This window comes from Oncorhynchus mykiss, chromosome 30, assembly GCF_057628025.1.
Source record: "Oncorhynchus mykiss isolate SJ-2025 chromosome 30, ASM5762802v1, whole genome shotgun sequence".
Taxonomy (NCBI): Eukaryota; Metazoa; Chordata; class Actinopteri; order Salmoniformes; family Salmonidae; genus Oncorhynchus; species Oncorhynchus mykiss.
In genome coordinates this window covers 38,314,416-38,337,755 of record NC_143051.1, presented here as the reverse complement: position 1 = coordinate 38,337,755, position 23,340 = coordinate 38,314,416, and the positions used below count along the sequence as shown (strand labels likewise).

At 42.4% G+C, this 23,340-nt stretch overlaps 1 protein-coding gene and 1 long non-coding RNA gene across 5 annotated transcripts in view; one reads left to right on the top strand and one right to left on the bottom strand.

Moving 5' to 3' along the window:
* The window catches only part of LOC110488444 (RNA-binding motif, single-stranded-interacting protein 3), a 350,151-nt gene that overhangs the window by 35,651 nt on the left and 291,160 nt on the right, over window positions 1-23,340 (top strand). The gene's annotated exons all lie outside the window — the stretch shown is intronic.
* LOC149970294 (uncharacterized) overlaps window positions 1-23,340 on the bottom strand; it is a 138,272-nt gene that overhangs the window by 57,883 nt on the left and 57,049 nt on the right. Inside the window, exons 2-3 of one of the 2 annotated variants that reach the window (XR_016493668.1) lie at window positions 20,905-20,976; window positions 11,723-11,820 (exon numbers count right to left, since the gene is read on the bottom strand). This is a non-coding gene — a long non-coding RNA (uncharacterized LOC149970294). The remainder of the gene's footprint in view (window positions 1-11,722; window positions 11,821-20,904; window positions 20,977-23,340) is intronic. The other variant, XR_016493669.1, reaches the window with a different exon arrangement.

Genomic DNA, 23,340 nt, shown 5'->3' with positions numbered 1-23,340 from the left:
TCCAGTAGGCCAGCTGTTGGACTTTTATTACTTCTGAAATCAGATCATAAGTCTCTGCTGCTGCGAGATACTGGGGAGAGAAGCAAAAGGCAACATTTAGACTACTTAGTTTGTAAAAGTAACATGTTTTCCACCCTTCATCTAAAAGGAAAATGCATTGAATTACATGCAAATGGAAATGGAATGAGCTGGACCAGCTAGAGCTGATGCTAGCCACCAAGGTAAATCTATAAACTAGATTATTAGGATTTGGACCTTTTGTAGCAACACAGTGCTTTGCTTGTGTCACTGGATGAGGAATTGGAAAAGGGCTGATGGTGGGAAAACATTTGGCCATGAGGAGTCCTACTCATCCTGCCTCTCAGATGGATGATGGTCCCCTGTGAGCTGCTCACTAATCCGCCAGTCATCCGCGTCCAGTCCCTCGTCTCGCCAAGGTCGGAATGAAAGAAGCCCCCACAGGCGCCCCGCGCGGCCGTGCGTGGCAGGAGGAAAGGGAGGCAGCCTTAGTGGGAAATGTCAGCGCTTTGCCTCTGAAGCTGGACTCATCAAAGGGGGATTAGTGTCCGACTCGTGGCCTTGGCAGGACGAGGAGGCCAGACCAACGGAGTAATCTCACTGCATCAGCACTGTGTCTCAAATGGTACCTTATTCCTGTGTAGAGCACTACTTTTGACTAGGGGCCATAGGGCTCTGGTCAAAAATAGCGCACTATATAAGGAGTAGCGTGCCATTTGGGATGCAACCCAGGAATGATGGGCCATGCTGAGGGGACTCTGGTGGCCCTAAATGCCACAAACACATCAACCGCCGTCTTTTTCCCAGGACTTGGGGCTTATTCAATGACAGGTTTTACTTCTGTGGGCTCAACTGGGGTAAATATCATTAGATATTAGGATAATTTCCCTTCCCCTGGCCAATTTATGTTTGATAAGAAAAATATGATATATATATATTTTTTTACCAAACAGCAATATACTGAAAAAATATATAAACGCAACATGTAAAGTCTTGGTCCCATGTTTCATGAGCTAAAATATAAGATCCCTGAAATTTTACATAAACACTAAAAGCTTATTTCGCTCTAATACATATGTTTACATCCCGGTTAGTGAGCATTTCTTCTTTGCCAAAATAATCCATCCACTTGACAGGTGTGGCATATCAAGAAGTTCATTAAACATGATCATTACACAGGTGAATCTTGTGCTGGGGAAAATTAAAAGCCACTATAAAATGTGCAGTTTTGTCATGCAACACAATGCCACAGATGTCTCGAGTTTTGAGGGAGCGTGCATTTGACATGCTGACTGCAGGAATGTCCATCACAGCTGTTGCCAGAGTATTTAATGTTAATTTCTTTACCATAAGCCACCTCCAACATCGATTTAGAGAATTTGGCAGTACGTCCAATCGGCCTCACAACTGCAGACCACATGTAACCACACCAGTCCAGGATCTCCACATCCGGCTACTTCACCTGCCGGATCACCTGAGACCAGCCACCTGTACAGATGATGCAACTGAGAAGTATTTCTGTCTGTAATGCAACCATTTTGTGGTGAAAAACAAATTCTGATTGGTTGGGCCTGGCTCCCGTGTCTACGCTCCTGCCCTGTCATGTGAATCCATGGATTAGGGCCCAATGGATTTATTTCAATTAACTGATTTCCTTATATGAACTGTACCTCAGTAAAATCATTGATAGTGTTGCATTTTGCATTTATATTTTTGTTCAGTGTATACAGTGCCTTGCGAAAGTATTCGGCCCCCTTGAACTTTGCGACCTTTTGCCACATTTCAGGCTTCAAACATAAAGATATAAAACTGTATTTTTTTGTGAAGAATCAACAACAAGTGGGACACAATCATGAAGTGGAAAGACATTTATTGGATATTTCAAACTTTTTTAACAAATCAAAAACTGAAAAATTGGGCGTGCAAAATTATTCAGCCCCCTTAAGTTAATACTTTGTAGCGCCACCTTTTGCTGCGATTACAGCTGTAAGTCGCTTGGGGTATGTCTCTATCAGTTTTGCACATCGAGAGATTGAACATTTTTCCCATTCCTCCTTGCAAAACAGCTCGAGCTCAGTGAGGTTGGATGGAGAGCATTTGGGAACAGCAGTTTTCAGTTCTTTCCACAGATTCTCGATTGGATTCAGGTCTGGACTTTGACTTGGCCATTCTAACACTTGGATATGTTTATTTTTGAACCATTCCATTGTAGATTTTGCTTTATGTTTTGGATCATTGTCTTGTTGGAAGACAAATCTCCGTCCCAGTCTCAGGTCTTTCGCAGACTCCATCAGGTTTTCTTCCAGAATGGTCCTGTATTTGGCTCCATCCATCTCCCCATCAATTTTAACCATCTTCCCTGTCCCTGCTGAAGAAAATCAGGCCCAAACCATGATGCTGCCATCCCCATGCTTGACAGTGGGGATGGTGTGTTCAGCTGTGTTGCTTTTACGCCAAACATAACGTTTTGCATTGTTGCCAAAAAGTTCAATTTTGGTTTCATCTGACCAGAGCACCTTCTTCCACATGTTTGGTGTGTCTCCCAGGTGGCTTGTGGCAAACTTTAAACAACACTTTTTATGGATATCTTGAAGAAATGGCTTTCTTCTTGCCACTCTTCCATAAAGGCCAGATGTGTGCAATATACGACTGATTGTTGTCCTATGGACAGAGTCTCCCACCTCAGCTGTAGATCGCTGCAGGTCATCCAGAGTGATCATGGGCCTCTTGGCTGCATCTCTGATCAGTCTTCTCCTTGTATGAGCTGAAAGTTTAGAGGGACGGCCAGGTCTTGGTAGATTTGCAGTGGTCTGATACTCCTTCCATTTCAATATTATCGCTTGCACAGTGCTCCTTGGGATGTTTAAAGCTTGGGAAATCTTTTTGTATCCAAATCCGGCTTTAAACTTCTCCACAACAGTATCTCGGACCTGCCTGGTGTGTTCCTTGTTCTTCATGATGCTCTCTGCGCTTTTAACGGACCTCTGAGACTATTGATTACACACAGGTGGATTGTATTTATCATCATTAGTCATTTAGGTCAACATTGGATCATTCAGAGATCCTCACTGAACTTCTGGAGAGAGTTTGCTGCACTGAAAGTAAAGGGGCTGAATAATTTTGCACACCCAATTTTTCAGTTTTTGATTTGTTAAAAAAGTTTGAAATATCCAATAAATGTCGTTCCACTTCATGATTGTGTCCCACTTGTTGTTGATTCTTCACAAAAAAATACAGTTTTATATCTTTATGTTTGAAGCCTGAAATGTGGCAAAAGGTTGCAAAGTTCAAGGGGGCCGAATACTTTCGCAAGGCACTGTATATACAGTATATATATGTGAATGTACAGTGCCTTCGGGAAGTATTCAGACCCCTTGACTTTTTCCACGTTTTGTTACGATACAGCCTTATTCTAAAATAGATTAAACCATTTTTTCCCCCTTCATCAATCTACACACAATACCCCACAAAATGTATTACCAATAAAAAACAAATACAGTCGTGTAAAGTACTTAAGTAATATACTTTAAAGTACTACTTAAGTCATTTTTGGGGGTATCTGTACTTTACTACTAATATTTTACTTAATATTTTTTGGTACTTTTTACTCCATACATTTTCCCTAACAGTAGGACAGAACATGGTCCAATTCACATACTTATCAAGAGGACATCCCTGGTGATCTCCACTGCCTCTGATCTGGCGGACTCACTAAACAAAAATTATTAGTTTGTAAATGAGTGTTGGAGTGTGCCCCTGGCTATCCGTAAATAAAAAAATAAACCGAAAATAGAAATATCACATTTAAATACGTTTTCAGACCCTTAGTAGGACAGAACATGGTCCAATTCACATACTTATCAAGAGGACATCCCTGGTGATCTCCACTGCCTCTGATCTGGCGGACTCACTAAACAAAAATTATTAGTTTGTAAATGAGTGTTGGAGTGTGCCCCTGGCTATCCGTAAATAAAAAAATAAACCGAAAATAGAAATATCACATTTAAATACGTTTTCAGACCCTTTGCTATGAGACTCGAAATTGAGCTCAGGTGCATCCTGTTTCCATCGATCATCCTTAAGATGTTCTACAACTTTATTGGAGTCCACCTGTGGTAAATTAAATTGATTGGAAATGATTTGCGATCTAGAAATGCAAAGGGCACACACCTGTCTAAATAAGGGCAGTGCATGTCAGAGCAAAAACCAAGCCATGAGGTCTAAGGAATTGTCTGTAGAGCTCAGAGACAGGATTGCGTTAAGACACGGATCTGGGGAAGGATACCAAAAAATGTATGCAGCATTGAAAGTCCCCAAGAACACAGTGGCCTCATCATTATTAAATGGAAATGTTTGGAACCACCAAGACTCTTCCTAGAGCTGGCTGCCCAGCCAATCTGAGCAATCAGGGGAGAAGGGCCTTGGTCAGAAAAGGGACCAAGAACCCGATGGTCACTCTGACAGATCTTCAAAGTTCCTCTGTGGAGATTGGAAAACTTTCCTGAAGGACAACCATCTCTTCAGCACTCCACCAATCAGGCCTTTATAGTAGAGTGGAAGGCACCTAAAGGACTGTCATGAGAAACAAGATTATCTGGTCTGATGAAACCAAGATTGAATTATTTGGCCTGAATGCCAAGTGTGACATCTGGAGGAAACCTGGCACCACCCCTACGGTGAAGCATGGTGGTGGCAACATCATGCTGTGGGGATGTCTTTCAGCTGCAGGGACTGAGAGACTAGTCGGGATCGAGGGAAAGATGAACAGAGCAAAGTACAGAGAGGTCCTTGATGAAAACATGCTCCAGTGCACTCAGGACCTCAGACTGGGGCCAGGGTTGACCTTGCAACAGGACAATGACCTGTGATATTTCAATTTTAAAAATGTAATAAATGTGCTAATAGATACACTACCGGTCAAACGTTTTAGAACAACTACTCATTCAAGGGTTTTTCTTAATTTTTACTATTTTCTACATTGTAGAATAATAGTGAAGACATCAAAACTATGAAATAACACATATGGAATCATGTAGTAACCAAAAAGGTGTTATTTTTTCGATTCTTCAAAGTAGCCACTTTTTGCCTTGATGACAGCTTTGCACACTCTTGGCATTTGCTCAACCAGCTTCATGAGGTAGTCACCTGGAATGCTTTTTGTTAAAAGTTAATTAGCAGAATTTCTTTCCTTAATGCATTTGAGCCACTCAGTTGTGTTATGACAAGGTAGGGGGGTATACAGAAGATAGCCCTAATTGGTTAAAGACCAAATCCATATGATGGCAAGAACAGCTCAAATGAGAAAAGAGAATGATTGTCCATCATTACTTTAAGACATCAAGGTCAGTCAATATGGACAATTTCAAGAGATTTGAAAGTTTCTTCAAGTGCAGTCGCAAAAACCATCAAGCTCTATGAGTTCATTAGAGTTACCAGCCCAAATAAATGCATCACAGAGTTCAAGTAACAGTCACATCTTAACATCAACTGTTCAGAGGATACTGTGTGGTTCAGGCCTTCGTGGTCAAATTGCTGCAAAGAAACCACTACTAAAGGACACCAATATGAAGAAGAGACTTGCTTGGGCCAAGAAACATGAGCAATGGACATTAGACCGGTGGAAATTTATACTTAGAGTCCAAAATTGAGATTTTTTTGGTTCCATCTCCGTGTTCTTCTGAGACGCGGTGTGGGTGAACGGATAATCTCCGTATGTTTATTTCCCACCATAAAGCATGGAGGAGGTGTTATGGTGATAGGGGTGCTTTGCTGGTGACACTGTGATTTATTTAGATTTCAAGGCTCACTTAACAAGCATGGCTACCAGGATTTTGCAGCGATACGCCATCCCATCTGGCGTGAGCTTAGTGGGACTATCATTTGTTTTTCAACAGGACAATGACCCAACACAGCTCCAGGCTGTGAAAGGGCTATTTGACCAAATAGGAGAGTAGTGGAGATGACCTGGCCTAAACAATCCCCCGACCTCAACCAAATTGAGATGGTTTGTAATGAGTCGGACCGCAGAGTGAAGGAAAAGCAGCCAACAAGTCCTCAGCATATCTGGAAACTCCTTCAAGACTGTTGGAAAAGCATTCCAGGTGAAGCTGGTTGAGAGAATTCCAAGACTGTGCAAAGCTGACAAGGCAAAGGGTGGCTATTTGAAGAATCTTAAATATAAGATATATTTTGATTTGTGTAACCCTTTTTTGGTTACTTCATTTGTATTAATTCATAGTTGTTATGTCCACTAATATTCTACTGTATAGAAAATAGTAAAAAGAAAAAATATATATGTAAACCTTGAATGAGTAGGTGTTATAAAACTTTGGACCGGTAGTGTATATAGTGTATATATGTGTATATCTTTATGTGTATATGTATATTTCTATGAAGAATAAAATAAACATGGTCAGATTTCTGATTTTGACCTCAGATGTATCCTCAACATTAATGATGTATGTATGCTCGTCAGGATCCTCTTAGCTTGAATGATGTCATCGCAATTGTTATGGACCACTTCGAATTGAGTCACCGTGATTTCGTCACGTTTTCAAAGCATCTTTCTGGATTTCCCGTTGCCAGCCTCCGAGTGTGAATTAGTCATTCCCATACTGTAATTGCATAAAGTCACTGTAGATTATGTTTTTGAGTGTTTAACCTCTCCTTGTTGGGGGATTCGCTGGCCTATGCCTATGTCTAACTCTTGGTCTTGGTTTTCTCCGACCAAACGCCACACCCATTAACGTTTATTCTCCATTGCCACGATGAGTCTGGATTTGCTTCCTCCCCCACGAATGTGAACACATTCAAACCATCAGTGGTGGAAAAAGTACTCAATTGTCATACTTTTACCCCATTTTTTTTACCCCAATTCGCTGCAACTCCCGTACGGACTCGGGAGACGTGAAGTTCGAGAGCCATGCGTCCTCCAAAACACGACACTGCCAAGCCACACTGCTCGCTTAACCCGGAAGCCAGCCGCACCAATGTGTCAGAGGAAACACTGTACGCGACCGAAGTCCACGTGCACTCGCCCGGCCCGCCATTCAATTGTCATGCTTGAGTACAAGTAAAGATACCTTAATAGAAAATGACTTGAGTGAAAGTCACCCAGTAAAATACTACTTGAGGAAAAGTCTAAATGTATTTGGTTTTAAATATACTTAACTATCAAAAGTAAATGGAATTTCTAAAATGTACTTAAGTATCAAAAGTAAAACTAAAAATATAAACCATTTCAAATTCCTTATATTAAGCAAACCAGATGGCATAATTTTCTTGTTTTTTTTATTGACGGATTTATTGTACTCCAACACTCAGACTTAATTTACAAGGGAAGCATTTGTGTTTGAGTCCGCCAGATCAGCGGCAGTAGGGATGGCGAGGGATGTTTTCCTGATAAGTGTGTGAATTGGACCATTTTCCTGTCAAGTAATTTTGGCTGTCAGGGAAAATGTATGGAGTAAAAAGTACATTATTTTCTTTAGGAATGTAAGTGAAGTAAAAGTAAAAGGATAAATAGTAAAGTACAGATACCACTGAAAACTACTTAAGTAGTACTTTAAGTACTTTACACCACTGCAAACTGTTCTGATTGGTCCTATTTTCCGATGCGTTGGGCTAGAGCCCGGCCTATAAGAATCATGAATCACGCCATGTTAACGTCAGCACAAACAACTTGTAGGATAGCAGGTTGAGACTGATGTATGGAGCGATCGATAGAGAAACAAAATGTAATTCAGGATGAGGCGTCGGGAAAGGTCTTGGTACCTCGGTTTCAACACGTTGCACATGTTTGTGTTTCTTGTTATAACCTCTTTCATTTTCAGTCAGTTTATATGGCTTGAACTGTTATTATCTGTTATTGTATGGACTTAGAGTTATGGGGGTGTTGTGTAGGCTAGGCCAATGTGTTCAAAACTCAATCAACCATTTTCCAGACAAATAAGAACATCATTCTTAATTTGGAGAGCTGACAAGGCAAGAAATTAGAGCAGTGCTAAGACCCAGTACAACATTATTTTTATTAGGTCTGCTGTCCTCCACTCACACAACAAAACAGATTGTGATTGTTGGACTGACACAGCGTGGAGGATTAGAAGTGATGTGTTTATGGATTTTAATAGGATCCGGGGCCATATTCATAAAGCTTCTAAGAGGAGGAGTGGTCTTCTAGGGGTCAGCTTATTATATGGATAAGGGGGACCTGATCAGCACTCCTACTCTGGGATGTTTGACACAAACAGTGCCGTCAGAAAGTATTCATACCCCTTGACTTTTTCCATGTTTTGCTGTGTTAAAGCCTGAATTCAAAATGGATTGCATGTATTTTTATTTCTCACCCATCTACACACAATACAATGACAAAGTCAACCTGGATTGTGCAACATTTGCCCATTTATTCTTTTCAAAATGCATATAGCTCTGTCAAATTGGATGTTGATCATTGCTATACAACCATTTTTAAGTCATTTACAAGTACATTTCAAAACTGTAGTTTGGCCACTCAGGAATATACACTGTCTGCTTGGTAAGCTACTCCAGTGTAGATTTGGCTTTGTTTTTTAGGTTATTGTCCTGCTGAAAGGTGAATGTATCTCCCAGTGTCTGGTGGAATGTAGACTGAACCAGGTTTTCCTTTAGATTTTGCCTGTGATTAGCTCCATTCCATAGATTTTCTTTAGCCTGAAAAACTCCCCTGTCCTTAACGATTACAAGAATACCCATAACATGATGCGGCCACCACTATGCTTGAGCATATGGAGAGTGATACTCAGTAATGTGTTGTATTTGATTTGCATGTTTTAGAATATTTGCCAGAACATGCAAATCCATGTTTTGGAATATGCATGTTTTGGAATATTTGTTGTTTTCTTTTCACTCTGTCAATTAGGTTAGTAATTGTGGAGTAACTACAATTTTGTTGATCTCTCTTCAGTTTTCAGCTATCACAGCCATTAAACTCTTTTAACTGTTTTAAAGTCACCATTGGCCTCATGGTGAAATCCCTGATTGGTTTCCTTCCTCTCCGGCAACTGAGTTAGGAAGGGCGCCTGTATTTTTGCAGTGACTGTGTTTATTGATACACGTGTCATCCAACGTGTAATTAATAACCACCATGCTCAAAAGGATATAAAAAAAATTATGTTCAACACTATTATTGACTCAAGACATTTCAGCTTTTCATTTTTTTTTTTTTAGAAAAACATAATTCCACTTTGACATTATGGGGTATTGCATGTAGCCCAGTGATAAAACATTTCAATTTAATCCATTTTAAATTCAAGCTGTAACACAATTTGGGGGGGAAAACGTCAAGGGATGTGAATACTTTCTGAAGGCACTGTAGGACCCCAGGTCTGTGAAATACTACTCATTTGAACCTATTATTGGACTCCAGATTGAACCACATACAGTAGATTTCAGCTGAATGTAAAGCGAACAATTCAGACATTGTTACTGTGAGTCAATATAGGCTACAGTTTTAGTGAAATAATAATATTGAGTTAGTTCATTCATCCAAGCTTGGTACTTTATGAGTCGTTTCTGGTTTTGTGTATTGTTATTGTTAGGCCTGCAGATTTATTAACATCACTTAATATTTACCAAAGTTTGTTTTTCCTACCGTTGAGGCACTTTAATGTTAATGATTCCGTTACCCTCCTATGTGGTCTGTTGCTGTGGGCTTGGCTTGGTACGGGATTGCAAGCTCAGCGTAATGTAAATTGCAACATTTAGATGAGGTTTTTGATGGAACAACGCACAGACTTCTAAATATATGTTACATTCTTTCCCGCTATACACACCTTAACTGGTCTTGCCAGATTCAAAGCATGTCTGTCATAGGAACTACCAGGAATGGGTCTGTTTTAATGTCTTCTCAACCATGAGATGAAGAAATATCATTGTCAAAAGCTCATAGTGCCAAGACATCATCTGCTTGGCTCAATTATGTCTCTATCAGTGAGAAACAGAGATTGTTTCCTCCCAATATTGTACTTCCATCACCTGTAGGTTTTTTCTCTCGATTATATGTGTGGGACTTCATTTCTAGATCTCAAAGAGCATGTCAAGTTATCTGAAACTGTCCCTCAACCTTCCCTGAGGAATTGTATACACAGTTTTATCGTCAAAATAGATTGAGGTATTGTGTTATGCACACACATTTGGTCTTTCTCTCTCTTAGACGAGCAGTGGGTATGGCAGAATGGGCAGACATGCTGAGAATCAGACATGCTTACAGGGATCAGAGAGGCAGTGTGGCAATTCTCCGGCGGTACTAATGGCGGAGTCTTTGACAGCGGGTATTTTTCTTTTAGCCTATCTGCATCAAGGTCGGCGTGACAATTACCGCAGCGTGGAAAGCCCCCCCCCCCCCCCCCAAAAAAAAACCCTGCCTTAAATATACAACAAATCACCTGCGTTGTTTGGGGCAGGGACATTCTAAAATGGGTGAAATAAATTGTGGCTCCGAGGCAGAACATTTTAAGTAGGTAGGGAGAGTGGATGGTTTATGAATGGGATCAGGTCTGTTAGAGCCTCGGGTGAGACGAGGCTTTAAATCTAAAGAGCCACAATTGACCCAACTTTACTGCTTTCATTTATTTCTTGCTCATACCAAGTAGTAGTCCAGCTGACAATCCAGCAAAATGCAATTAACAAGGAATCCTCACCGCTCTACCAACTTCATTAATATGGACAAGCCAGTGTGGCTCATGGTCACAGTTTGTCACCGAACGATGCTCCCTTTCACCTGAATGGAAGCTGCATCGCTGTCTTGATCCCTCTGCCACCACCACCTTTCCTGTCTCCTTCAGTTTGTTCCTGAGCCATGGAAGCAGTGGACGCAGGGGCCAGATTGGCATGCACGGCGTGTCTCCAGGACTGACCCACCTGCCCGCTTTGCTCTCCTATTAAAATTCATGTGCCAGATCCCCAGTGAAGGGATTGTAGCAGGGCCAGCTTTGCTCCCTGGCCCCAGCTCCTCCGTCCTTCCTAATAAAGACCATGCCTGGTGGGTTCGTTATTAATCAGAGCTAATCATGCTGGGAGGAGTGTGGCCACGGGAACAGAAACCCCCAGGATATTGAGAAAGATGCAGCACTTAAGGAAAGACAAGGACCTTGCTCAGGATCTTTTGTTTTTTCGTCCTTCCCCCACTTACATATGAACCCGAGGGACAACATGTGAATACATGTTGGCTGGGCTCTGTGAGTGGGTTGTGTCCCAAATGGCACCCTATTGCCTTTATAGTGCACTACCCACAGGGCTCTGGTCGAAAGTAGTACACTAAATATGGAATAGGGTGCCATTTGGCTCTGGGAGTTTTTTCTACTAGGGAGGTCTCTAGATGGCTGTAGCAGGGCATGTTTACCTCATTGTCTATTAAATATTCCAATAGTTTGCGGTAAAAATCCATATGTGTTCAATGCCTACTCTTGCATTAATCAGGCGCTTGCCAGAGGAACCATTAATTACACTGGGATTATCATGTATCTACCCACTGCACACACGTTATGGAGAAATTACCATATAGATACTTGCTTTTTGGGAGCAATAATAGAATTCCTTATAACTGCCAGAAGCACATCCATTCCAAATGAGCCTCCCTCCTTCTCCCCCCTCCCCTCCCTACAGCAGATGCTCTCAGTAACTCTGCAGGTATTATACAGGGTATTACCAAACCCCTCTGCGGCCTCACCTCAGTCCCGGAGACGATGTGTGTGTCTCTGGCTTGGATATTCATGTCTGCATTCCCCACCATATGTCTCTCAGGTGTCCTTCCTCTCGGACGCAATCCTGCAGAGGATTAATGCAAATCACAAGCCATAAACAAATCACTCCGGCGTAAGCAATATACTATAAATATGGATCCTAATCCAATGTTACGTTACTTCCACGTTGGATAGAGCGTGCCCCCTTATCGTGACTAGGAGAGCTTCAGAAAAACAAGATGGAATGCAGTCTCTTTTAGGGTGGGGGCAGAAAGCAGAGATGTTTATATGGTTGTCATGCTGCGTGACTGGGTCGTTAAGCCCTTGCTGCTGTTCAGAGGCTGCCCACAGGAGGGGAGGAGGAACTCACACAATTAATTGAGGCTGGATTTAGAGTCCGATTGCACGTCACGGAAGCTCCCAAAATGCAAACAATGTCAAATATTTTGGGGGGCGATGGGAAATGTATGGAAGCCACGTCGTCTCCATTTCATTTCAGAGCGTTAGTCTGTTTTATTCAGCTGGAACATCGTTTTCACAGGGGCTGTGTACCAATTGGCACCCTATTCCCTATATAGTGCACTACTTTATCGGGCTCTGGTCAAAAGTAGTGTACTATGTAGGGAAGAAGTACAATTTGGGAGGCAGCCAGAGACTGGGAAAAGGAGACTGCCCTAGTTTAGCATAATAGCTCTTCCTGTCAGATCAAATCAGCCTCTGGTGTTTACAGCCAATCAACTATGGAATGACAACAATCCAGCGACTGCTGCAGTAATGTAAGGCTTTCAAAGACCTACTAACAAAATAAAATAGTAGATTTAAAAACCACTGATTCCTAGTAGGGGTGTTCATGATCAGTTCTTTGAACTGCCGAATGATAACTATATTCTCAATTCTGTGAACAGACAAAAAGGCATGATTGCATGATTTTGACCGCAGCATTGAGATTAAGTTAATCATAAAGTGTAGAGATGGTCCGTGTTTCCCTGTGCATCAGCTCTAATCTCTGTCATGATTGGACGGCTCGTGTCTGTGCGGAGAGAGTAAATCCGTCAAAGTATTGTTGAATGCCTTATCCCACTGCTTTACAATGAGCCTTCAATCGATATCCACGGAGCGCACAAATAAACAAACCATAAAAGCAGAGCTTCTGCTTGCCTCGGAGATCCCAGCCATAACAATGATTAATTTTAACAACCTGAGCTAATTGTCTCCCAAACTTTAGTTAACAGCCAATATGATCTGGCCCTGGGTGCTTTTCGCCACTGTAATGAAGAATAATGAGGGATGGAATTACCGCTGGCATTTTTTTTTTCTTCGGGTGGATTTGTCGAAAGCTGAGGGCAGAGGGGGCCGAGTCTGTGAATGAAGAGAGAGCCTGGGACGTGTTTGTTCGGGAGAGTGCAACGACGGGCTCTGGGTTCAAATTGAATTACATCGAGAAATCTGAGCCTTGTGTGCCATGGGGGAATTAGATCTCTGTGCTTTATGTTATTCGTGTCGAGGCTTTGCTCAGGGCTCGAGGGGCGTTGTATGTCGTCACACCCCTTGCGAGGCACTTCCATAGTACACAGCCTGAGTGTTGTTGTCATTGTAATGTTAGCTAAAGCTGTAGGCCATCCCTCCTCCTCTTTCACGTCTGCGAGGAGGACTATCGCGGCAGCTCTAGACGCATGGCCTCAAGCAGTGTCTGTGATCGTCTACTCGCCATAGCTGTGCGATGGAACCTCCTTTTTTTTTTAAATCCACGCTATCTCCCTCTGCTGAAGTGAGAGAGAGAGAGGGGGAAGGAGGGAGAGTGAGGGCTGCCTGCTTCTGGCTGCATTCTGAGCGGTGGTGGTAGCTGTATAGCTTGCTGTGCGTGCTAGAAGGAAGACCTTGCCACAGGATCCTGCGTTATCCCCTGCTGTATGCTGTGCTTTGTCGTCGCATCTCTTATTCCCCTCTTTGCAATGCGTCTAACAGTGGGCTAAGAGTGGGCAGCCATACATACGGGACAGGGTTCACAAGGTTATTCTTTATCCTCCTCTTCTACCTCCTACCACCTCCTCTTTTACCTCCCCAATGTAATTTATCTCCCTTTCCAGCTGGATTGCATTGTGTTGCTCGCATAAATGGTATGGAGTTTTTTGGGATTGTTATCACATCTCACCTTGGCCGTACACCAAGAGCCAACAAGCCGCTGAACTTTTAACATAATCACAGTAACCTACAGTATTAGACACAGTACAAGCAGTCCCCTATCCCAATCCCCGGCAGCAGGCTTCTGGGACTGCGTCCCAAATGGCACCCTGTTCCCTATTGGATTTGTCCAAGGAAATAGAGTGCAATTTGAGATGTACAGCCCGTGTCTCTGCCCAGGGAGCGAGTCAATAGACGCAATAAAAGTTATTAAAGCCATGGAATTGAATATGTACGTTAAACTTGAGATGCCGAGAGAGAACACAACGTTAAATCCAATCCGGTCACGACCGGCAGCAGGCAACTCCATTACTGGAAAGGTTGTTGTTTCCTTGGCAATTTCTCAGGAGAGGAAATTGGCAGCATTCGCTCCCATTCCTGCGTGCGCACAGGGTCCTTTTCCAATGCCCCTTAGAACAGTGAACTCTAATTGAACCGCGGGGCTTGATCATGGTCGGCCTGGCAGGAAAAGCGGTGACATGGTCTTGGGTGGAAGTGATAAGCTATGTGGTTTTGGAGTTTGGACAGATGTTCCACAGCGGGCCAAGGATCTCTGGATTCTTGTAAATGGAGATACTTCAAATCCCACCTCTGACCCTGTTTGTGTTTGTGGTTACCTTCATCCTTTCAACAGCAACTCCTGTTGCAGTGTTTTTGCAGTCTCATGATTATTTTTTTCTTGACTTAGTTTTTTTTTTCTTCTCCAGAGTTTTGGGTGTGGAATATGGCGTTAATTACACAAGTTCAACAGACGATGTTTGTCTGCGGTGGACTTTTGCTCTTAATTACTGGCCTTGAATAGTTTTTCTTTTACTGTATGGTATATTTAACATAAAATACTGTTGGAAGAGGTTGTACTCTCTCCTACAATGATGCCAGCTGTATCTACATGGCTGTGTTCAACGTGTAGGCGTTGGTTTGTGGAACATGAATGTTTTGATTGATATGCGTTCTGCAAGTTCACACCAGAGAAGCCTCTATTGTTGAGGATGTAACATAATTCCAGAGATATGTGAGTCATTTGGATGCCTCCTGAACCGCACCCTATTCTCTATGTAGTGCACTACTTTTCCCGGGCTCTGGTCACGAGTAGTGCACTACATAGGCAATAGGGTACCATTTGGGACCGAGTCATACTAAGCAGTGAGTCCTCTGTACTCAGTCAGCCCTGCTGAGAAGCACATGAGAGGGGCATTGACCTGCCAAGCAGAGCAAGGCTGTTTGGAATACGTGTTTGGGGTTTTCAAGTCTGCGTCTTCCAATGTTCTGTAGAACAAGCTGTGAACTCCGGTCAAGTGCAGTGTCAGGGTCAGCACGACTTTATAAGCAAACACATTTCTAAAGATGAACCTTCTGAGACATCCAGGTCAGTAGAAGATTGACATGATTAAAGATACATGTGCAACCCGTTACCCTTTTATGACAACTACCGTTTGATGCCATAGCAACGGTGGTCAGTTTTCATAAGTAGGTTGGTTGTCATAAACGCAATGCTTTTTATAAAGGCCTTATCAAATATTGATCGAGGATATCGTACTCCAAGCTCCGTTAAATGTTCTGCGTGTTATTGGGAGTAATTTCATCACTTACGAGCTACGCTATCATCCTCTTGTTGAGACGAGGAAGTCATTTTAGAATCCGTCTTGACCATCTACCCTCAGTAGAATTAGCCCGTAAAAGTCAGTTTTATTGAACACATTAGATCACACACTATAAAGAGGACGCACTGTGAATTGTGAATGACTTAATCCAGAGATGAAGCTGTTTTGCGCCGCGACAACATCCTTCAAGTAGAAAGTCATTCTGCTCATTTAAGCACATTGACTTCATTTAAGCACGTTGATGCATGCATGCCTTTATCTGTACATTTTATTAACTCACTAAGAATGAATGACAATGGAGTCCGATAGGAGGCAACTCTACTGTAAGCATCCACTCTGTTCTGTCTGACATTGGCTAACTGAGTCATTGGAAGGGGACAGCCAGCTTCAAAACAACAGCAGACAAAGTTCTTAAGCTGTCACATCACTCCAATTTGGCTCATTTGAGGGCCATCTCGTTAAAAAGTGTTTCATAGAAAGGCTGGATCTGCCGTGCCGGATGTAATTACTTTTCGTCACCTCGGGGGGGATAGAGCGAGTCCACTTCTCGTTCGAGCGCTTCCTAGCTGAGATGTACATTTTCAGACCCACTCTCCTAACTATAAAAGACTCCGTTCTCCATTGTGTGAAAACAGTGTGCTTCTAGACAGAGATCACTTAGACTTATTCTGAACATCTCCATTGTGTAAAAAGCACAGGAGAGAGCCATAAAGGGGAGTAGTTATGGGTCCCGCTACACTGTTAAGTGTCAGTCTAGTACTCTTTTCTATTGAGTTCAGTACTTTTTTATGCTGCGTCACGTGCTTGCCAGTACTCTGCTTGTCTTGGTCTGGTGCTGGCCTGTCTTGGTGAGGAATTTAAATCATAACGTAGCATTGGATGCTATGGCCTAGATTGAACCTGCTTTGCTGTAGGTCCTCAACAAATTAATAACAAATTACTGTTTTTAAGTTTTTGATGTTGTGTCGTCTGTAGCTATTTAGTGTTTACTGTCATTGACATGGAATGTTGACAGAATGAAGGTGGAATTTACAGTGGGGCAAAAAAGTATTTAGTCAGTCACCAATTATGCAAGTTCTCCCACTTAAAAAGATGAGAGAGGCCTGTTATTGACCAAATACTTATTTTCCACCGTAATTTGCAAATAAATTCATAAAAAAGTCCTACAATGTGATTTTCTGGATTTTTTTTCTCATTTTGTCTGTCATAGTTGAAGTGTACCTATGATGAAAATGACAGGCCTCATCTTTTTAAGTGGGAGAACTTGCACAATTGGTGGCTGACTAAATACTTTTTTGCCCCACTGTATGTAAAACATGAATGATCAAACAAACAAAGTAGAACTACTGTAAAATAGATTGTGTCTGTAAAATGTGTATAATATGTATAAACTGAAGGTAGAAGCCGAAGTGTTATTGTTTATTAGTTTACTCCAATTGGAGGAGGGGCGGTAGGGTTTGCGGGAAATAATAAAGGTGTATATCTAAAAAACGTGTGTATGTATGTGCATCTATGTATGTATACACAGTGAGGAGAACAAGTATTTGATACACTGCCGATTTTGCAGGTTTTCCTACTTACAAAGCGTTCAACTATGAGAGACGGAATCTAAAACAAAAATCCAGAAAATTACATTGAATGATTCTTAAGTAATTAATTTGCATTTTATTGCATGACATAAGTATTTGATCACCTACCAACCAGTAAGAATTCCAGCTCTCACAGACCTGTTAGTTTTTCTTTAAGAAGCCCTCCTGTTCTCCACTCATTACCTGTATTAACTGCACTTGCGTAAAATTCTAGACCTGCACAAGGCTGGGATGGGCTACAGGACAATAGGCAAGCAGCTTGGTGAGAAGGCAACAACTGTTGGCGCAATTATTAGAAAATGGAAGAAGTTCAAGATGACGGTCAATCACCCTCGGTCTGGGGCTCCATGCAAGATCTCAGCTCGTGGGGCATCAATGATCATGAGGAAGGTGAGGGATCAGCCCAGAACTACATGGCATGACCTGGTCAATGACCTGAAGAGAGCTGGGACCACAGTCTCAAAGAAAACCATTAGTAACACACTACACCGTCATGGATTAAAATCCTGCAGCGCACGCAAGGTCCCCCTGCTCAAGCCAGCGCATGTCCAGGCCCGTCTGAAGTTTGCCAATGACCATCTGGATGATCCAGAGGAGGAATGGGAGAAGGTCATGTGGTCTGATGAGACAAAAATAGAGCTTTTTGGTCTAAACTCCACTCGCCGTGTTTGGAGGAAGAAGAAGGATGAGTACAACCCCAAGAACACCATCCCAACCGTGAAGCATGGAGGTGGAAACATCATTCTTTGGGGATGTTTTTCTGCAAAGGGGACAGGACGACTGCACCGTATTGAGGGGAGGATGGATGGGGCCATGTATCGTGAGATCTTGGCCAACATCCTCCTTCCCTCAGTAAGAGCATTGAAGATGGGTCGTGGCTGGGTCTTCCAGCATGACAACGACCCGAAACACACAGCCAGGGCAACTAAGGAGTGGCTCCGTAAAAAGCATCTCAAGATCCGGGAGTGGCCTAGCCAGTCTCCAGACCTGAACCCAATAGAAAATCTTTGGAGGGAGCTGAAAGTCCGTATTGCCCAGCGACAGCCCCGAAACCTGAAGGATCTGGAGAAGGTCTGTATGGAGGAGTGGACCAAAATCCCTGCCGCAGTGTGTGCAAACCTGGCCAAGAACTACAGGAAGATCTCTGTAATTGCAAACAAAGGTTTCTGTACCAAATATTAAGTTCTGCTTTTCTGATGTATAAAATACTTATGTCATGCAATAAAATGCAAATTAATTACTTAAAAATCATACAATGTGATTTTCCGGATTTTTGTTTTAGATTCCGTCTCTCACAGTTGAAGTGTACCTATGATAAAAAATTACAGACCTCTACATGCTTTTTAAGTAGGGAAACCTGCAACATCGGCAGTGTATCAAATACTTGTTCTCCCCACTGTATGTGTATATGCATGAATGTTTTTATATATATTTATATATGTGTGTGTGTGTACATTTGAAGTCGGAAGTTTACATACACTTAGGTTGGAGTCATTAAAACTTCAACCGCTCCACATAATTCTTGTTAACAAACTATAGTTTTGGCAAGTCAGTTAGGAGATCTACTTTGTGCATGACACAAGTAATTTTCCCAACAATTGTTTACAGACAGATTATTTCACTTATTATTCACTGTATCACAATTCCAGTGGGTCAGAAGTTTACATACACTTAGTTGACTGTGCCTTTAAACAGCTTTGAAAATTCCTGAAAATGATGTCATGGCTTTAGAAGCTTCTGATAGTTTAATTGACATCATTTGAGTCAATTGGAGGTGTAGCTGTGGATGTATTTCAAGGCCTACCTTCACACTCAGTGCCTCTTTGCTTGACATCATGGGAAAATCAAAGGAAATCAGTCAAGACCGTCAGAAAATAAATTGTAGACCTCCACAAGTCTGGTTCATTCTTGGGAGCAATTTCCAAATTCCTGAAGGTACCACATTCATCTGGACAAACAATAGTATGCAAGTATAAACACCATGGGACCACGCAGCCACAACGACTGTATAATAAAGTGGTGATCCTAACTGACCTAAGACAGTGAATTTTTACTAGGATAGAATGTCAGAAATGGTGAAAAACTGAGTTTAAATGTATTTGGCTATGGTGTATGTAAACTTCTGACTGTATGTACAGTCATGGCCAAAAAGATTTGAGAATGACAAATATGAATTTCCACAAAGTCTGCTGCTTCAGTGTCTTTAGATATTTTTGTCAGATGTTACTATGGAATTTTGAAGTATAATTACAAGCATTTCATAAGTGTCAAAGGCTTTTATTGACAATTACAGCATAGTAAACAAACAAAAAGGTTGAGGAGGCAGCCCTGGCATGCTGTCAATTAACTTCTGGGCCACATCCTGACTGATGGCAGCCCATTCTTGCATAATCAATGCTTGTAGTTTATCAGAATCTGTGGGTTTTTGTTTGTCCACCCACCTCTTGAGGATTGACCACAAGTTCTCAATGGGATTAAGGTCTGGGGAGTTTCCTGGCCATGGACCCAAAATATCAATGTTTTGTTCCCCGGGCAACTTAGTTATCACTTTTGCCTTATGGCAAGGTGCTCCATTATGCTGGAAAAGGCACCAAACTGTTCCTGGATGGTTGGGAGAAGTTGCTTTCGGAGGATGTGTTGGTACCATTCTTTATTCATGGCTGTGTTCTTAGGAAAAATTGTGAGTGAGCCCACTCCTTTGGCTGAGAAGCAACCCCACACATGGTCTCAGGATGCTTTACTGTTGGCATGACACAGGACTGATGGTAGCGCTCACCTTGTCTTCTCCTGACAAGCTTTTTTCCGGATGCCCCAAACAATCGGAAAGGAGATTCATCAGAGAATATGACTTTACCCCAATCCTCAGCAGTCAAATCCCTGTACCTTTTGCAGAATATCAGTCTGTCCCTGATGTTTTTCCTGGAGAGAAGTGGCTTCTTTGCTTCCCTTCTTGACACCAGGCCATCCTCAAAAAGTATTCGCCTCACTGTGTGTACAGATGCACTCACACCTGCCTGCTGCCATTCCTGAGCCAGCTCTGTACTGGTGGTGCCCCGAACCCGCAGCTGAATCAACTTTAAGAGATGGTCCTGGCGCTTACTGGACTTTCTTGGGCGCCCTGAAGCCTTTTTCACAACAATTGAACCGCTCTCCTTGAAGTTCTTGATTATTCAATAAATGGTTGATTTAGGTGCAATCTTACTGGCAGCAATATCCTTGCCTGTGAAGCCCTTTTTGTGCAAAGCAATGATGACGGCGCGTGTTTCCTTGCAGGTAACCATGGTTGACAGAGGAAGAACACCACCCTCCTTTTGAAGCTTCCTGTCGGTTATTTGAACTCAATCAGCATGACAGACTGATTTCCAGCCTTGTCCTCGTCAACACTCACACCTGTGTTAATGAGAGAATCACTGACATGATGTCAGCTGGTCCTTTTGTGGCAGGGCTGAAATGCAGTGGAAATGTTTTTTGGTATTCAGTTCATTTGCATGGCAAATAGGGACTTTGCAATTAATTGCAATTCTTCTGATCACTCTTCATAACATTCTGGAGTATATGCAAATTGCCATCATACAAACTGAAGCAGCAGACTTAGTGAAAATTAATATTTGTGTAATTCTCAACTTTTGGCCACGACTGTATATGGATATAAATATTTACCTCAAAAATATATGGGGGATTGGAAATGATTCAGACAATTACATTGATGGAAGCAATCCATACGCAATATTAAAGATGATCCACCCCCTAAAAGAACGAAAAATAGAAATACATTTTAAATGTATTATAGTCTCATACCTCAATTAGTCTCTAATAGCTAGAGACAAAGCCCTGTGGTGGTCCATAAAATTCAGCGAAGTCCTCTGTGGCCTATGGGGAAAAATAGGGAGGCTATTAGGAGCGTTCTTGAATCCAATCAGGCTCTTCGCAGGAATCCTAAATGGATAGACCGGTGCACTAAGCAATGCTACTCAAGGGCTTAATTAGAAAGATGCTTTGCTATTGTTGGTTTTCAGGAATTAGTACACTCTGCCTGCCCTGATAATGAAATTGGCTGCAAAATGAAATTGTTTGGCCTGCCTTCGCGCTGCTAGGCCCAATAGTGCTTGTCAACACTATTGTTTCCCTCTTGCAAAGCCCCTATATCATTGTCAGGGATAGGAAGACCGCTCCACTGCAGCACCACTCAGGTCTGACTGTCTGTCGGCTATAACAAGGCCTGCCACACCAGTAGAGACTGGAGAGCCCCACATTAAGGCCTCTCTTGAATTAGGAAAACCCACGGTTCACCACCTACAGCCGAATGTTCAAAATCACCTCGGCACTCATTCAATTTCATCATTCATTCAATCCATCAACTCCAGTGCTCTTTCATGCTGTTTGGACATCGTATCTGCACACCTTTTTCCTTCTCCCTTCTCACTTGGAATGTTTGACCTGAATCATGGCAGGCAGCCATGCGGTGATCGCAGCAGTTCACATCTGCTGTGTAAGGGAGCAGACGAAGAGGCGATGAAGATGTACGACTCTGAAGCAGGTTTCAATGGCACTCCCAGGGCTCAGCAGAAAGCAGCCCTCCAAGCCGCACATGGGACTCGACTGGTAATTGTGTAGCATTTTGCTGCAAAAAACACCAGCATTTCCCTGCATTTCACTGTATATGACCCATTCACAAATGGTGTTGCTCCCAAACTGACCTGAAATGGCAGATATGTTTGTTGCTATGCTGGCATTAAGAGTCCCAGGTGCATGGTGCAGTTCTGGTAGGATGGAGGTAATGGGAGTGTGAGAAAGAGAAAGGAGAGAGAAGTGGGGGTGTACCACACTGTGGCCAAGAAAGTGATATTGGATGGCAGTGAAAACAAAAGTACCTCATTTGTTTTGGCATGGCAACTCCTTCGGATAGCTGAATAGACAGTACTGAGGAATGCCTCCTCAACCTTTTTTTGTTTGTTTACTATGCTGTAATTTCATGTTTTTTTCTGGGTTACGTTCGAGAAACACTTCAACTTGATCATGACTCTCATTATTATTTTGTGTTTAATGTGTATTTTTTTATCTTAATGCTGTTGTTACATCTTGTTCCCATGGGTTGGCCTCTTTTGACTTTAGATACTCAAACAATTGCTGTGTTAAGCAATGTTAGGTTAGTTAAGAACCCAACCAAACAAAACCCCATGCTTGATATTGGAGTAACTGGATTTTTCTGTTGGGCGAGGCAGGAATTAATTCAGTTGGGCTAGGGGTAGTAGAATGCTGGGCATCCGACACAGTTATGCTTGAGCTCTTTTCAATTTGGGTTTGGCCTGCTTCAGCCTCTGGCCGCAAGCATAGCGCTAATGAAAGTCACATTAGCCTAAGCCGTTCAATAGTGGTTTTCATAGCTGCGCGGGAGGCTAATGTTCTTAGCCAAATCCTGCAAGGATGTCCCCCTCTTCCACTCTTAAGGCAGCTGGAGGTCGTTCTCTCAGCTCCCTCTCAGTTCATGTGGGTATTGAAATGAAGAATATCACCTGTTTTTTTTTAATTCAAGCTCAGCTATATCTGTTGTGGATAAAACTCCCTTTGGTCAAATGGATGGTTTGGAGGCTTTCAGTTTGGGAGGCTTGAAATGTTGATGAGGGGAAGGATGGTTGAAAGGTGCAAATACAGTCAATTCTGTGGAATGCGGTAAGGATTAAAAAAAATGTAATCTGACTTATTGATTAATTTTGTTGCATTCAGCACGTTGACAACTGTTATTTCATTTTGTTTGAATAACACATTGTACTAATTTATGGTTGATTGTTTTGCAATATGGTGACGGACGATGGTTGAATTTTTTGTAATTTTCTACAAGACCCCCCGACCCTACGAACGCAATCGTTCTTAAGGATTCATAATGTTTTTGCTGCTCCCTTCCACTAAGAGGGATATGTTATAAGGAGGTCAGGGGAGTCTCTTCATACCAAACGAGATGGATGTGTTGGATTTTCTCGCACTGTGCCCTGAGATAGTGTCTCAGTACCCCCCCACCCTCCCAGGCCGTGCCCTAAATGGCACTATATTTCCTATTTAGTGCGCTAGCTTTGACCAAAGAAAAAGTAGTGCACTAAATTGGTAATAGTGTGCCATTTGGGTTGCATCCTACTCCCAGCCAGTCCTGTAGTCTCTCAGACTGTTGATCTCTAGCTGGTGTGAAAAGACCAAGGGAAGTCCAACACTGCATGATCTCCTGCAAGGATAGCTTACAGC